Genomic DNA, 6,359 nt, shown 5'->3' with positions numbered 1-6,359 from the left:
ACATGTCTTGACCAGAACAAAGATTACCGATATAGTATTGCGGGCAATGCTAACCGCGAAATGCGTAAGCACAATGTTGATAAAGTTAGGGCGGTGGGCCTTAGGAGCTCATTCTCCCGTGTATAGATTTAGTAACCATGAACCTAGGATTCATGGAGTTATTTCGGAAGTATGTTATAGCAATAATAATTTGGTTTTCCCCCTTTCCCCCCCCTCTTTTCCCCTCGGACCTCCCACACCCCACCCCTGATGTAACTGATCTTGAGTATCTAATAGACACAAAGTCACTAATCTCTCACCAATGTTGTCCTATGTATAGCTTTTATTTGCAGAGATCCGACTGCAGCTGGCGTCTTCCTCACACGAATAAGAAGAGATGATGTCCTTAAAAATGGGTAGCTGGAACGTTGGGGGCATCAACTCCCCCAAAAAACGTAAGAATATTTTGATTTATCTAAAAAAGCTGAAACTAGATGTGGCTCTTTTACAAGAGACACATCTTACAGCCACAGAGACTGCTAAATTGGGCACCATGGGATGGAAGGTGATAGCGGCAGCCCCATATACCTCAAAGGCTAGGGGTCTGGCCGTTCTGGCAAGGTCACAGCTGACTTTAACAGTGTCCAACGTGGTGGCAGATCCAGAGGGCAGATATCTGCTGTGCTATATTACTGTGGATGCACAGACATTTGTATGTATGACAGTGTACGCACCTAACGCATACTCCAAGCCATTTCTGTTAAAAATAATAACCTTACTTACACCGCATATGCATCTACCAATAATCTTAGGAGGTGATCTCAATCTGATCACGTCACCAGCATTAGATAGACAAATCCCAAACAAAAAGAGACAAAAACTACCTAAATTTGGAATAAGGGAAATGGCGGCAAGAATTCAATTAGTTGACCTGTGGAGGACATTGAATCCCACAGACAGAGATTTCACTTGTCTTTCCGCCTCTACAGGTCAACTATCAAGAATTGACTATATATTGTTGTCCCAGACCCTCCTCCCTAAAGTAGAAGAAATCAAAATAGAGTCCATTACGCTATCAGACCATGCTGTGGTCTGGTTTCAATTTAAACTATCCCAGGAGAGATCATCATACATAACATGGCGGTGCCCCGCCTCACTGGCCACATCACTAAAACTTAAAGAGAAGATAAGATCAACATGGGAATCCTATCACGAAAATAATTGCGCCACTCTAGAATCAGACCCGGTCCTATACTGGCAAGCTGCAAAAGCCACAGTAAGGGGAGAAATCATCTCATTTACAGCATCACACAAACGTAAACTAACCAAAAGATATATAGACTCCCAATCGGCTCTGACGGACTCGTTCAATGAATTTAAATCCCATCCTTCCCCTGAATCGAGGGTTAAATATAATACTGCCCGGTCCACCCATGAGACCATATTGGCCCAAATGGAAGAGTGGTACTCATTCAGGAGGGACTCCCGCTTCCATAAGTTCGGGAATAAGTCCAGTAAGTTGCTCTCCAACCTACTGCAGGGACAGAGACCCCCCTCTATCATACATCCTCTTAAAAGACAAGATGCCTCAATAACTGCGAATAATAAGAAAATAGCGATAGAATTACATAAATTTTATGAGACACTATATGCCCAACCCACATCCAATGTAGCACAGAGAGAGGACTTCTGGAATAACCTTCCCCTCCCCCAGATACAATCAGAAATGGGAGACAGGCTCATAGCCGAGATAACACATGAGGAGGTGAATGATGCAATATCATCTTTGAAGCCGGGTAAGGCCCCTGGCCCCGACGGCTACACGTCTGAATTCTATAAATTGTTACAAACTACAATCACGCCATGCTTAGTGGCAGTCTTCAACAAAATCCTAAGCTCCCCCTCAGTCCCTGACGGTTTTAACATGGCTAACATTAGAGTGTTGCCCAAGCCGGGTAGAGATCTGTCAGACCCTGCATCGTATAGGCCTATATCATTACTTAATATAGACTATAAAATGTTAACCAAAATACTAGCGGAACGCCTCAAAAAAATAGTACCCAGTATTGTCCATGAGGACCAAACGGGCTTTGTAATGGGGAGACAGTCAGTCATGAATATTAGAAGGGTCCTGTCGGTGTTGTGTGACTCCCAGTGCGCCATGTCGAATGTACCAACACCTATCTTATCTTTAGACGCAGAGAAGGCCTTTGACATGGTGCACTGGGATCACCTATTTTACACATTGCGAAGTTTCGGATTCCCAGACCTCTTCATAAAGTGGCTGGAGATATTGTACAAGGAGTCCTCGTCCAGGATTCTGTGCAATGGATCCATTTCAGACCCGTTCTTTATCCTCAGAGGAACCAGACAGGGCTGCCCCATGTCCCCGCTCCTATTTGCACTGGCACTTGAACCCCTGGCGGTGTCGCTTCGCGAATCTCCGCTATACCAGGGTATAAACATAAGGGGAGTGGACATGAGGGTCGCCCTGTTCGCGGATGACATGTTGCTATTTCTATCACACCCGTCCCACTCATTACCGGTGGCAATGAAAATTATAAAAAACTTCGGTACTTTTTCTGGCTACAAGGTTAGCGTCAGTAAGTCGGAGCTCCTCCTTTTAAGAGGCCCAAAACCCGTCTTTGAAACAGATCCAGACCTTAGCACAATCAAACTGCAGCCCTCACACATTAAATATTTAGGGGTTCAAATACCTAACACCCCGCAACAGCTTTATAAATTAAATTTTACCCCAGCCATCGCTAAAGCAAAACAAGCCATGGAAAAATGGCATGATTTACCTTTGTCAATGTTAGGTAGGATTGAAGTGATAAAGACTGTTATAATACCCAGATTGCTATACCTCCTGCAACTATTACCATTGAGCATTACAAAACAAGACGTTAAACTACTAATGAAGCTATTTACTAAATTTATATGGAAATCCGGCAAACCACGTATCGCCTTGGCCAAAATACAACTCCCAAAAAACATGGGAGGACTAGGACTGACAGATTTAACCCGATACTCTACTGCACTACTGTGAAGATACACCATGGATTGTTTGCTGGAATCCAATAAATTTACAATATACCCACTAGACTGTGCTACTTTCTACCCATATTCGCCTGGAGCCCTGTTGCACACCCCCAAAGCTCTTATCCCAAAAACTATACTTCAAAACCTAATGTTTAGAGACACATATGCAGCTTGGGGGGTTTTATGCAAACAGATACAAATCTCACCTCAAGGGACCAAATGGATGCCCATATGGGGAAATCCCAGATTTTCCCCGGGCATGGAGAATTCAAATTTTAAACACCTATATTTGAGAGGCCTGAAACTCGCCTCCCAAACTTTTGACCCGGGGGGACAGATGTTATCTGCGAATCAATTGAAGGCGCAATATAACCTGAATGATCTCTGTACATTCCCGCTGATACAACTGCTGCACTTTGCCTCATCCATTAAGGAAGACCTAGTACCAACCCCTCAGATGCAGAAATTATACACACTAGTAAATAGTTTTGAAAAACCAAACTTTAAAATTAAAAAAATATACAATGAATTAATAACACACGCAACCAGTAAATTAACAGAACAAACAAGAACGAAATGGCTTGGAGACTTGCCTTTATTGACACCCGGTGATACACTGTTCAAATATTACGATACAACATTGAAGATAGTGAGGTCATCTGTATTGCAGGAGACTCACGTCAGGATACTACAAAGGGCATATCTCTCCCCGACACAAAGGAAACATTTTGTTTCAGACGAAACAGGATCTTGTAAAAAATGCGCCATGTCCTCAGCCTCCTTTTTCCATAATGTGTGGTCATGTGGACACATAAAAAGATTTTGGAACAGGGTGACTAACTACATCGCCACCACGTTGGACATTAGAGTTACGCTGCATCCGTTCCCACTACTCTTTGCTAATTTTGATGTGTGGGACTTGCCCGCACAGACTACACACCTTATCCCTTTTCTGACCATGGTGGTCACGGCAGCGAAAAAACTTATCATGAAACATTGGATTATCAGGACCTCACCTACCCTAAACTCTCTGATACACTACCTACAACACCTAATGAGGTATGAAATATATGATGCCCAGCTGCAGTCGATCTCATCCACAAAACTCAGCGAAAGATGGGGCCCACTCATGGAAGCTGAAAATAACGCCTGAGCTAATGTCCCCGAAACATGTGAAGGCCCCAGGGCTGGGCGGATACTTAGAGGAAATGTAAGGACACACCATCGGTTGCATAAGCTAAAGTCAGTCTACTAAGAGACTCAGCTCCTACAGTGAAATGTGTCTTAAAAAGCTAACTAAAAAAGGTCACTTCCCTTTCCCCCCCCTCCCCTCAGTCTTTCCCCCCCCCCCCCCCTTTCTTCTTTTTCTTCTTCTTCCTTTCCTTTTCTTTCTTATTCTTTCTTTATCTTTATATATCTATTCTTTAAAAATGTTAAAGTAGAATGTTAATCTATAGATTGGAAGTGTTCATTCCAAATGCACAGCAAATAGTAGCGAGAAAAACCATCTTAAAGCCTCAGTGTAACAAATGACCCATACAGGGGCAGAAGCCCACTACTTGACACTGGCTTTCCGGTCCGACCCTCATAGATGGAGGGTGGCAACACCCCAATCATATCCCACTAATCGCGACATCCCTTCCTTGGGTGTCATGATGATGTGAGAGCAAACAATCTGATATGTCTTCCCGCAAAATGAATGTGAGAAGTTGGACAACCAATCGATTCCTACCGTTCTCCTATGTTTTTGCCGGCATACAAAATATACAAAATATTGTTTATTTTCTCAGCATATACCATGCAATGGTATATCCAAATGTACACTGTTAATTCTGTTAATTGTGTTATTTTCAAATGTTATTGGAAAGAATATGTTGTTAAAACCCAATAAATATATATTAAAAAAAAAAAAAAAAAAAAAAAAAACTTACATGCAACCTTAAGGAAGACTCTAATATTGAAACCCCATTCTATATAGGGACGATTATTCCGGATTCCTCATTTATCTGGATGTGCAGGAATACTAACTAAAACCAGGAGCTCGCTACTACCAGTGAAGTACATTGACTGTGCACATAATAACTTAAGGTACCTTTACCCTAATGCTAAATTGCGCAATTTAGGGACTGAATTACCTATTCAGTTAAGGACATTTGAACTCATTGTATTTCCCTGTATTCTATGCATTTTATGCCATTAATTGCATTACCAGCTTTACCGTGCTATCTATTGCTTAACCTTTGTCATTTATCGCACAATATTCCATATTGTATCATTTACTTGTATTCTGCCATTCAGTGATGTCATACACTGCCTGTCATTTTGCATAGTGTTGTGCCATTCATGCCGTATCACCTTGCTTAGCCAAATTTGCCCCTAGCGTTGAACTACAACTATCCAGTGTAATAAAAATTCAGAAATAACCGTCCACACGTGTGGTGATATTTTTTTGGTTTTATTGTGAGTTTGGGGTTCCTTGTCCTTTTGCCCATCGACATTGGTGAGAAGACACCGCTTCTTATGGTACTGGCATTCAACAACACTCGCTCATTGATTATGCTGTCTGCTACAGTCTAGATTTATTGAGTGCCAACCTGCTGATGAGCCTGGGCACTCTGAGACCCCTGGGCAATGGCTGCTGTGCTGTGAGTCAGGATTAATTGTTAAATCCTCCTACATGAAAAGTCTAGATCCGCATCTGACCAATATGCATTTGATGTATCACTGCTTCCTACTTAGGATGTTCCCATATTTTATACAAAAGTTGCCCAGTGTGTACAGGCCAGCAATGAGCGGCGCTCCCGCATCATTGCTGCTCATCTGCTGGTAGTACCAGCAGATGAGCGACGGGGTATATGGCTTTCCATAGCGTCCTGCTATAAAAAGTCGTCCACCACCTGTGAAAATTGCTGGCTAGGGGGAAAATCGCTTATGAGTATTTTAATTCACATTGCATACGGCTGTGGCCATAGTTTAGTTGTGGGCATAAATTGAAGTGGGCCGTTATTAAAGTGGGAAAACTGAATCATAACTACAGCGTTATACCAGCTTTTATTGGACAGATCTTCAGCTTATTTTGATTAATCTGACTCATCCTCTCGTCTCCAACAGGTAAAAACACTGAACATCTCCTCTGTACTGCAGAGCGTTATACCAATTGTGTGGGATTGATTTGTATTTCTAGGTAAAAACACTGAACATCTCCTCTGTACTGCAGAGCTTTATACCTATTGTGTGGGATTGATTTGTATTTCTAGATAAAAACACTGAACATCACCTCTGTGTAAATCACAACAGTACCTAGCCTGAGTGTAGGGAGGAAATTATTTTTATTATAA

Source organism: Crinia signifera, chromosome 7, assembly GCF_055691185.1.
Source record: "Crinia signifera chromosome 7, ASM5569118v1, whole genome shotgun sequence".
Lineage (NCBI taxonomy): Eukaryota > Metazoa > Chordata > Amphibia > Anura > Myobatrachidae > Crinia > Crinia signifera.
The sequence above is the reverse complement of the archived record's forward strand: the minus strand, read 5'-3'. Positions refer to the sequence as shown.